Source organism: Lissotriton helveticus, chromosome 12 (assembly GCF_964261635.1).
Source record: "Lissotriton helveticus chromosome 12, aLisHel1.1, whole genome shotgun sequence".
NCBI lineage: Eukaryota > Metazoa > Chordata > Amphibia > Caudata > Salamandridae > Lissotriton > Lissotriton helveticus.
Genome location: NC_136073.1, coordinates 49,188,020 through 49,198,182, shown reverse-complemented (window position 1 = coordinate 49,198,182; position 10,163 = coordinate 49,188,020). Strand labels below are relative to the sequence as shown.

The following is a 10,163-nucleotide window of genomic DNA, read 5'->3' as shown; positions in this document are numbered from 1 at the left end:
GTCCGACGAGATGTTTCTGAGTGCACACAACGTGTGAAACTGCAGGGTCTGAGTGCACACAGCTTGTGAGACTGCAGGGTCTGAGTGCACACAGCTTGTGAGACTGCAGGGTCTGTCTCTTGTGAGGCAAGAGATGTCTATCTGCGACAGACCGTCTCTGAGTGCACACAACTTGTGAGACTGCAGGGTCTGAGTGCACACAGCTTGTGAGACTGCAGGGCCTCGGTCTGTCCGACGAGATGTTTCTGAGTGCACACAACGTGTGAAACTGCAGGGTCTGAGTGCACACAGCTTGTGAGACTGCAGGGTCTGAGTGCACACAGCTTGTGAGACTGCAGGGTCTGTGTCTTTTGAGGCAAGAGATGTCTATCTGCGACAGACTGTCTTTGAGTGCACACAGCTTGTGAGACTGCAGGGTCTGTCTCTTGTGAGGCAAGAGATGTCTATCTGCGACAGACCGTATCTGAGTGCACACAGCTCGTGAGACTGCAGGGTCTGAGTGCACACAGCTTGTGAGACTGTAGGGTCTGTGTCTTTTGAGGCAAGAGATGTCTATCTGCGACAGACTGTCTTTGAGTGCACACAGCTTGTGAGACTGCAGGGTCTGTCTCTTGTGAGGCAAGAGATGTCTATCTGCGACAGACCGTCTCTGAGTGCACACAGCTTGTGAGACTGCAGGGTCTGAGTGCACACAGCATGTGAGACTGCAGGGTCTGTGTCTTGTGAGGCAAGATGTGTCTATCTGTGACAGGCCGTCTCTGAGTGCACACAGCTTGTGAGACTGCGGGGTGTGAGTGCACAGAGCATGTGAGACTGCAGGGTCTGAGTGCACACAGCATGTGAGACTGCAGGGTCTGTGTCTTGTGAGGCAAGATGTGTCTATCTGTGACAGGCCGTCTCTGAGTGCACACAGCTTGTGAGACTGCAGGGTCTGAGTGCACACAGCATGTGAGACTGCAGGGTCTGAGTGCACACAGCATGTGAGACTGCAGGGCCTGAGTGCACACAGCTTGTGAGACTGCAGGTTCTGAGTGCACACAGCTTGTGAGACTGCAGGGTCTGAGTGCACACAGCTTGTGAGACTGCAGGGTCTGTGTCTTGTGAGGCATCAGGTGTGAATCTGCGACAGACCGTCTCTGAGTGCACACAGCTTGTGAGACTGCAGGGTCTGTGTCTTGTGAACAAGAGATGTCTATCTGTGACAGGTAGTCTCTGAGTGCACACAGCTCGTGAGACTGCAGGGTCTGTGTCTTGTGAGGCAAGATGTGTCTATCTGTGACAGGCTGTCTCCGAGTGCACACAGCTTGTGAGACTGCAGGGTCTGAGTGCACACAGCATGTGAGACTGCAGGGTCTGTGTCTTGTGAGGCATGAGGTGTGTATCTCCGACAGGCCGTCTCCGAGCGCACACAGCTTGTGAGACTGCAGGGTCTGAGTGCACACAGCTTGTGAGACTGCAGGGTCTGAGTGCACACAGCTTGTGAGACTGCAGGGTCTGTGTCTTGTGAGGCATCAGGTGTGAATCTGCGACAGGCCGTCTCCGAGCGCACACAGCATGTGAGACTGCAGGGTCTGTGTCTTGTGAGGCATGAGGTGTGTATCTGCGACAGGCCGTCTCTGAGTGCACACAGGTTATGAGATAGCAGGGTCTTTGCCTGTGAGGCAAGAGATGTCGATCTGTGACAAGCCGTCTCTTAGGGGCATATTATCAAGGGATTTATCTCCGCTTTTTTGGCTATAAAAGCCAAGAAAGCGGAGATAAAATTATCTCCCTATCAGCAACAGGGTGCTAACACGCAAATTTGCATGTTAACACCCTTTTTCTCTACGCTTCCCCTTGCATCTCTAATGAGATGCAAAGGGGGCGTTCCAGAGAAAAATAACAGGAGAAATGTTGTTAAGCGACATTTCTCCTATTATCAAGGATATCGCTAACCCTGTTAGTGATAAAAAAGCAGCGCTAACCGCGGTTAGCACTGCTTTTTTTACACCTGGTATTTTCCTGACTTAGCCATGATATCCTATGGAAGGTGGATATCATGGCTAAGTTTGTGAGCCCCTATCATCAAGCTAACGCCAAACTTCGAGAGATTATCGTTGGTTTTCCAGCGATAATCTCTCGTTTGGCAGTTAGCGTGAGGATTTTTATCACTTCTGAGATAAGCATTGCTGATAGCACGCTATCTCAGTGATAAAAATCCACGCTACCCGGCGATAATTATCCTAGCGCTAAGTGCGCTTAGCGATAATTATCGCTGGGGCTTGATAATATGCCCCTGAGTGCACACAGCTCGTGAGACTGCAAGGCCTGTGTCTTGTGAACAAGAGATGTCTATCTGTGACAGGCCATCTCTGAGTGCACACTGCTTGTGAGACTGCAGGGTCTGTGTCTTGTGAACAAGAGATGTCTATCTGTGACAGGTAGTCTCTGAGTGCACACAGCTTGTGAGACTGCAGGGTCTGTGTCTTGTGAACAAGAGATGTCTATCTGTGACAGGTAGTCTCTGAGTGCACACAGCTCGTGAGACTGCAGGGTCTGTGTCTTGTGAACAAGAGATGTCTATCTGTGACAGGTAGTCTCTGAGTGCACACAGCTTGTGAGACTGCAGGGTCTGTGTCTAATGAGCAAGAGGTGTCTATCTATGACAAGACGTCTCCGAGTGCACACAGCTTGTGAGACTGCAGGGTCTGTGTCTTGTGAGGCATGAGGTGTGTATCTCCGACAGGCCGTCTCCGAGCGCACACAGCTTGTGAGACTGCAGGGTCTGAGTGCACACAGCATGTGAGACTGCAGGGTCTGTGTCTTGTGAGGCATGAGGTGTGTATCTGCGACAGGCCGTCTCTGAGTGCACACAGGTTATGAGATAGCAGGGTCTTTGCCTGTGAGGCAAGAGATGTCGATCTGTGACAAGCCGTCTCTTAGGGGCATATTATCAAGGGATTTATCTCCGCTTTTTTGGCTATAAAAGCCAAGAAAGCGGAGATAAAATTATCTCCCTATCAGCAACAGGGTGCTAACACGCAAATTTGCATGTTAACACCCTTTTTCTCTACGCTTCCCCTTGCATCTCTAATGAGATGCAAAGGGGGCGTTCCAGAGAAAAATAACAGGAGAAATGTTGTTAAGCGACATTTCACCTATTATCAAGGATATCGCTAACCCTGTTAGTGATAAAAAAAGCAGCGCTAACCGTGGTTAGCACTGCTTTTTTTACACCTGGTATTTTCCTGACTTAGCCATGATATCCTATGGAAGGTGGATATCATGGCTAAGTTTGTGAGCCCCTATCATCAAGCTAACGCCAAACTTCGAGAGATTATCGTTGATTTTCCAGCGATAAGCTCTCATTTGGCAGTTAGCGCGAGGATTTTTATCACTTCTGAGATAAGCGTTGCTGATAGCACGCTATCTCAGTGATAAAAATCCACGCTACCCGGCGATAATTATCCTAGCGCTAAGTGCGCTTAGCGATAATTATCGCTGGGGCTTGATAATATGCCCCTGAGTGCACACAGCTCGTGAGACTGCAGGGCCTGTGTCTTGTGAACAAGAGATGTCTATCTGTGACAGGCCATCTCTGAGTGCACACAGCTTGTGAAACTGCAGGGTCTGTGTCTTGTGAACAAGAGATGTCTATCTGTGACAGGCCATCTCTGAGTGCACACAGCTCGTGAGACTGCAGGGTCTGTGTCTTGTGAACAAGAGATGTCTATCTGTGACAGGCCATCTCTGAGTGCACACAGCTCGTGAGACTGCAGGGTCTGTGTCTTGTGAACAAGAGATGTCTATCTGTGACAGGCCGTCTCTAAGTGCACACAGCTTGTGAGACTGCAGGGTCTGAGTGCACACAGCATGTGAGACTGCAGGGTCTGAGTGCACACAGCATGTGAGACTGCAGGGCCTGAGTGCACACAGCTTGTGAGACTGCAGGTTCTGAGTGCACACAGCTTGTGAGACTGCAGGTTTTGAGTGCGCACAGCATGTGAGACTGCAAGGCCTGTGTCTTGTGAGCAAGAGATGTCTATCTGTGACAGGCCGTCTCTGAGTGCACACAGCTCGTGAGACTGCAGGGTCTGAGTGCACACAGCTTGTGAGACTGCAGGGTCTGTGTCTTGTGAACAAGAGATGTCTATCTGTGACAGGCCATCTCTGAGTGCACACAGCTTGTGAGACTGCAGGGTCTGTGTCTTGTGAACAAGAGATGTCTATCTGTGACAGGTAGTCTCTGAGTGCACACAGCTTGTGAGACTGCAGGGTCTGTGTCTTGTGAACAAGAGATGTCTATCTGTGACAGGTAGTCTCTGAGTGCACACAGCTTGTGAGACTGCAGGGTCTGTGTCTTGTGAACAAGAGATGTCTATCTGTGACAGGCCATCTCTGAGTGCACACAGGTTGTGAGACTGCAGGGTCTGTGTCTTGTGAGGCAAGATGTGTCTATCTGTGACAGGCCGTCTCCGAGCGCACACAGCTTGTGAGACTGCAGGGTCTGAGTGCACACAGCTTGTGAGACTGCAGGGTCTGTGTCTTGTGAACAAGAGATGTCTATCTGTGACAGGCCATCTCTGAGTGCACACAGCTTGTGAGACTGCAGGGTCTGTGTCTTGTGAACAAGAGATGTCTATCTGTGACAGGTAGTCTCTGAGTGCACACAACTTGTGAGACTGCAGGATCTGTGTCTAATGAGCAAGAGGTGTCTATCTATGACAAGACGTCTCCGAGTGCACACAGCTTGTGAGACTGCAGGGTCTGAGTGCAAACAGCATGTGAGACTGCAGGGTCTGTGTCTTGTGAGGCAAGATGTGTCTATCTGCGACAGACCGTATCTGAGTGCACACAGCTCGTGAGACTGCAGGGTCTGAGTGCACACAGCTTGTGAGACTGTAGGGTCTGTGTCTTTTGAGGCAAGAGATGTCTATCTGCGACAGACCGTCTCTGAGTGCACACAGCTTGTGAGACTGCAGGGTCTGTGTCTTGTGAACAAGAGATGTCTATCTGTGACAGGTAGTCTCTGAGTGCACACAACTTGTGAGACTGCAGGATCTGTGTCTAATGAGCAAGAGGTGTCTATCTATGACAAGACATCTCCGAGTGCACACAGCTCGTGAGACTGCAGGGTCTGAGTGCAAACAGCATGTGAGACTGCAGGGTCTGTGTCTTGTGAGGCAAGATGTGTCTATCTGCGACAGACCGTATCTGAGTGCACACAGCTCGTGAGACTGCAGGGTCTGAGTGCACACAGCATGTGAGACTGCAGGGTCTGAGTGCACACAGCATGTGAGACTGCAGGGCCTGAGTGCACACAGCTTGTGAGACTGCAGGTTCTGAGTGCACACAGCTTGTGAGACTGCAGGTTCTGAGTGCACACAGCTTGTGAGACTGCAAGGCCTGTGTCTTGTGAGCAAGAGATGTCTATCTGTGACAGGCCGTCTCTGAGTGCACACAGCTCGTGAGACTGCAGGGTCTGTGTCTTGTGAGGCATGAGGTGTGTATCTGTGACAGGTAGTCTCTGAGTGCACACAGCTTGTGAGACTGCAGGGTCTGTGTCTTGTGAGGCATGAGGTGTGTATCTGCGACAGACTGTCTTTGAGTGCACACAGCTTGTGAGACTGCAGGGTCTGTCTCTTGTGAGGCAAGAGATGTCTATCTGCGACAGACCGTATCTGAGTGCACACAGCTCGTGAGACTGCAGGGTCTGAGTGCACACAGCTTGTGAGACTGTAGGGTCTGTGTCTTTTGAGGCAAGAGATGTCTATCTGCGACAGACTGTCTTTGAGTGCACACAGCTTGTGAGACTGCAGGGTCTGTCTCTTGTGAGGCAAGAGATGTCTATCTGCGACAGACCGTCTCTGAGTGCACACAGCTTGTGAGACTGCAGGGTCTGAGTGCACACAGCATGTGAGACTGCAGGGTCTGTGTCTTGTGAGGCAAGATGTGTCTATCTGTGACAGGCCGTCTCTGAGTGCACACAGCTTGTGAGACTGCGGGGTGTGAGTGCACAGAGCATGTGAGACTGCAGGGTCTGAGTGCACACAGCATGTGAGACTGCAGGGTCTGTGTCTTGTGAGGCAAGATGTGTCTATCTGTGACAGGCCGTCTCTGAGTGCACACAGCTTGTGAGACTGCAGGGTCTGAGTGCACACAGCATGTGAGACTGCAGGGTCTGAGTGCACACAGCATGTGAGACTGCAGGGCCTGAGTGCACACAGCTTGTGAGACTGCAGGTTCTGAGTGCACACAGCTTGTGAGACTGCAGGGTCTGAGTGCACACAGCTTGTGAGACTGCAGGGTCTGTGTCTTGTGAGGCATCAGGTGTGAATCTGCGACAGACCGTCTCTGAGTGCACACAGCTTGTGAGACTGCAGGGTCTGTGTCTTGTGAACAAGAGATGTCTATCTGTGACAGGTAGTCTCTGAGTGAACACAGCTCGTGAGACTGCAGGGTCTGTGTCTTGTGAGGCAAGATGTGTCTATCTGTGACAGGCTGTCTCCGAGTGCACACAGCTTGTGAGACTGCAGGGTCTGAGTGCACACAGCATGTGAGACTGCAGGGTCTGTGTCTTGTGAGGCATGAGGTGTGTATCTCCGACAGGCCGTCTCCGAGCGCACACAGCTTGTGAGACTGCAGGGTCTGAGTGCACACAGCTTGTGAGACTGCAGGGTCTGAGTGCACACAGCTTGTGAGACTGCAGGGTCTGTGTCTTGTGAGGCATCAGGTGTGAATCTGCGACAGGCCGTCTCCGAGCGCACACAGCATGTGAGACTGCAGGGTCTGTGTCTTGTGAGGCATGAGGTGTGTATCTGCGACAGGCCGTCTCTGAGTGCACACAGGTTATGAGATAGCAGGGTCTTTGCCTGTGAGGCAAGAGATGTCGATCTGTGACAAGCCGTCTCTTAGGGGCATATTATCAAGGGATTTATCTCCGCTTTTTTGGCTATAAAAGCCAAGAAAGCGGAGATAAAATTATCTCCCTATCAGCAACAGGGTGCTAACACGCAAATTTGCATGTTAACACCCTTTTTCCCTACGCTTCCCCTTGCATCTCTAATGAGATGCAAAGGGGGCGTTCCAGAGAAAAATAACAGGAGAAATGTTGTTAAGCGACATTTCTCCTATTATCAAGGATATCGCTAACCCTGTTAGTGATAAAAAAGCAGCGCTAACCGCGGTTAGCACTGCTTTTTTTACACCTGGTATTTTCCTGACTTAGCCATGATATCCTATGGAAGGTGGATATCATGGCTAAGTTTGTGAGCCCCTATCATCAAGCTAACGCCAAACTTCGAGAGATTATCGTTGGTTTTCCAGCGATAATCTCTCGTTTGGCAGTTAGCGTGAGGATTTTTATCACTTCTGAGATAAGCATTGCTGATAGCACGCTATCTCAGTGATAAAAATCCACGCTACCCGGCGATAATTATCCTAGCGCTAACTGCGCTTAGCGATAATTATCGCTGGGGCTTGATAATATGCCCCTGAGTGCACACAGCTCGTGAGACTGCAAGGCCTGTGTCTTGTGAACAAGAGATGTCTATCTGTGACAGGCCATCTCTGAGTGCACACTGCTTGTGAGACTGCAGGGTCTGTGTCTTGTGAACAAGAGATGTCTATCTGTGACAGGTAGTCTCTGAGTGCACACAGCTTGTGAGACTGCAGGGTCTGTGTCTTGTGAACAAGAGATGTCTATCTGTGACAGGTAGTCTCTGAGTGCACACAGCTCGTGAGACTGCAGGGTCTGTGTCTTGTGAACAAGAGATGTCTATCTGTGACAGGTAGTCTCTGAGTGCACACAGCTTGTGAGACTGCAGGGTCTGTGTCTAATGAGCAAGAGGTGTCTATCTATGACAAGACGTCTCCGAGTGCACACAGCTTGTGAGACTGCAGGGTCTGTGTCTTGTGAGGCATGAGGTGTGTATCTCCGACAGGCCGTCTCCGAGCGCACACAGCTTGTGAGACTGCAGGGTCTGAGTGCACACAGCATGTGAGACTGCAGGGTCTGTGTCTTGTGAGGCATGAGGTGTGTATCTGCGACAGGCCGTCTCTGAGTGCACACAGGTTATGAGATAGCAGGGTCTTTGCCTGTGAGGCAAGAGATGTCGATCTGTGACAAGCCGTCTCTTAGGGGCATATTATCAAGGGATTTATCTCCGCTTTTTTGGCTATAAAAGCCAAGAAAGCGGAGATAAAATTATCTCCCTATCAGCAACAGGGTGCTAACACGCAAATTTGCATGTTAACACCCTTTTTCTCTACGCTTCCCCTTGCATCTCTAATGAGATGCAAAGGGGGCGTTCCAGAGAAAAATAACAGGAGAAATGTTGTTAAGCGACATTTCACCTATTATCAAGGATATCGCTAACCCTGTTAGTGATAAAAAAAAGCAGCGCTAACCGTGGTTAGCACTGCTTTTTTTACACCTGGTATTTTCCTGACTTAGCCATGATATCCTATGGAAGGTGGATATCATGGCTAAGTTTGTGAGCCCCTGGATCACTGAAAGAATATCGACTACCACAATATCGAGTACCCAAAATATCGAGGTGAAAATATCTACTACAAAAATATCGAGTTTGTATGTACAAACAGGTAAGTACAAAAATATCGACTACAAAATATCGTTTACAAAAATATCGTTGTAAAAAATATCGACTTTACTAAAAACAATGTTTAATTACATTAATATAAAAAATTAATTACTAAAATATAATTAACAATACTTAAAATAACTTTTAATAATTAAATATTTAATGAAAGTAAAAAAATATATATATTTTTAATCATATTTCTTAAAACATATATATATAGTAACAACATTTAATTAAATAATAGGCAATATTGTATATGTACCCCAAAAACCCAAAACTGACCCTGAACCCTAAAAATACCCCTTTACCCAAAAACTAAAAACTGACCCTGAACCCTAAAAATAACCCTTTACCCAAAAACTGAAAACTGACCCTGAACCCTAAAAATACCCCTTTACCCAAAAACTGAAAACTGACCCTGAACCCTAAAAATACCCCTTGACCCAAAAACTGAAAACTGACCCTGAACCCTAAAAATACCCCTTTACCCAAAAACTGAAAACTGACCCTGAACCCTAAAAATACCCCTTTACCCAAAAACTGAAAACTGACCCTGAACCCTAAAAATACCCCTTTACCCAAAAACTAAAAACTGACCCTGAACCCTAAAAATACCCCTTTACCCAAAAACTGAAAACTGACCTTGAACCCTAAAAATACCCCTTTACCCAAAAACTGAAAACTGACCCTGAACCCTAAAAATACCCCTTTACCCAAAAACTAAAAACTGACCCTGAACCCTAAAAATACCCCTTTACCCAAAAACTGAAAACTGACCCTGAACCCTAAAAATACCCCTTTACCCAAAAACTGAAAACTGACCCTGAACCCTAAAAATACCCCTTTACCCAAAAACCAAAAACTGACCCTGAACCCTAAAAATACCCCTTTCATTTAACATAATTAGCAATTAATCAATTAAATAAAATTAATTACCAATTACATTTTAATTAATTAACAAACATTTTTTAATTAACAATTAATTAAATATTACTACCAATTATTAAATTAACATATTTAATTAATTATAATTAAATTACTTCCCACCCTATTCCCCTATAAACCCACAACCCGCTAGAGAAAATAAATTATTTTAATTGACATAATTAGCAATTAATCAATTAAATAAAATTAATTACCAATTAAATTTTAAATAATTAACATATATTATTTAATTACCAATTAATTAATTATTACTACCAATTAATACATTTACATATTTAATTAATTATAATTAAATTACTTCCCACCCTATTCCCCTATAAACCCACAACCCGCTACAGAATTAAATTACACAATAATTAAAAAAATAATTAATTAAAAAAAATTAAAATTAATTGACACTTTTCACACATATTATAACATAAACACACTATAAATAATTAAATATTATTTAAAAAACTATATTTTTTACTATCTAGATTATATACTTGGATATTTTCACTGTCTATATTATTTACAGTCGATATTACTTCACTTACCTTAAAAACGATATTTTGGCTGTCGATATTCTGTCTAGTCGATATTTTCTCCAAACGATATTTAAAACTCGATATTCTGTCCAGACGATATTTTGGAGTC

General features: G+C 46.6%; 1 protein-coding gene across 2 annotated transcripts in view; it reads right to left on the bottom strand.

The window, feature by feature from the left end:
* The window catches only part of LOC144799745 (monocarboxylate transporter 13-like), a 241,066-nt gene that overhangs the window by 86,200 nt on the left and 144,703 nt on the right, over nucleotides 1–10,163 (bottom strand). The gene's annotated exons all lie outside the window — the stretch shown is intronic.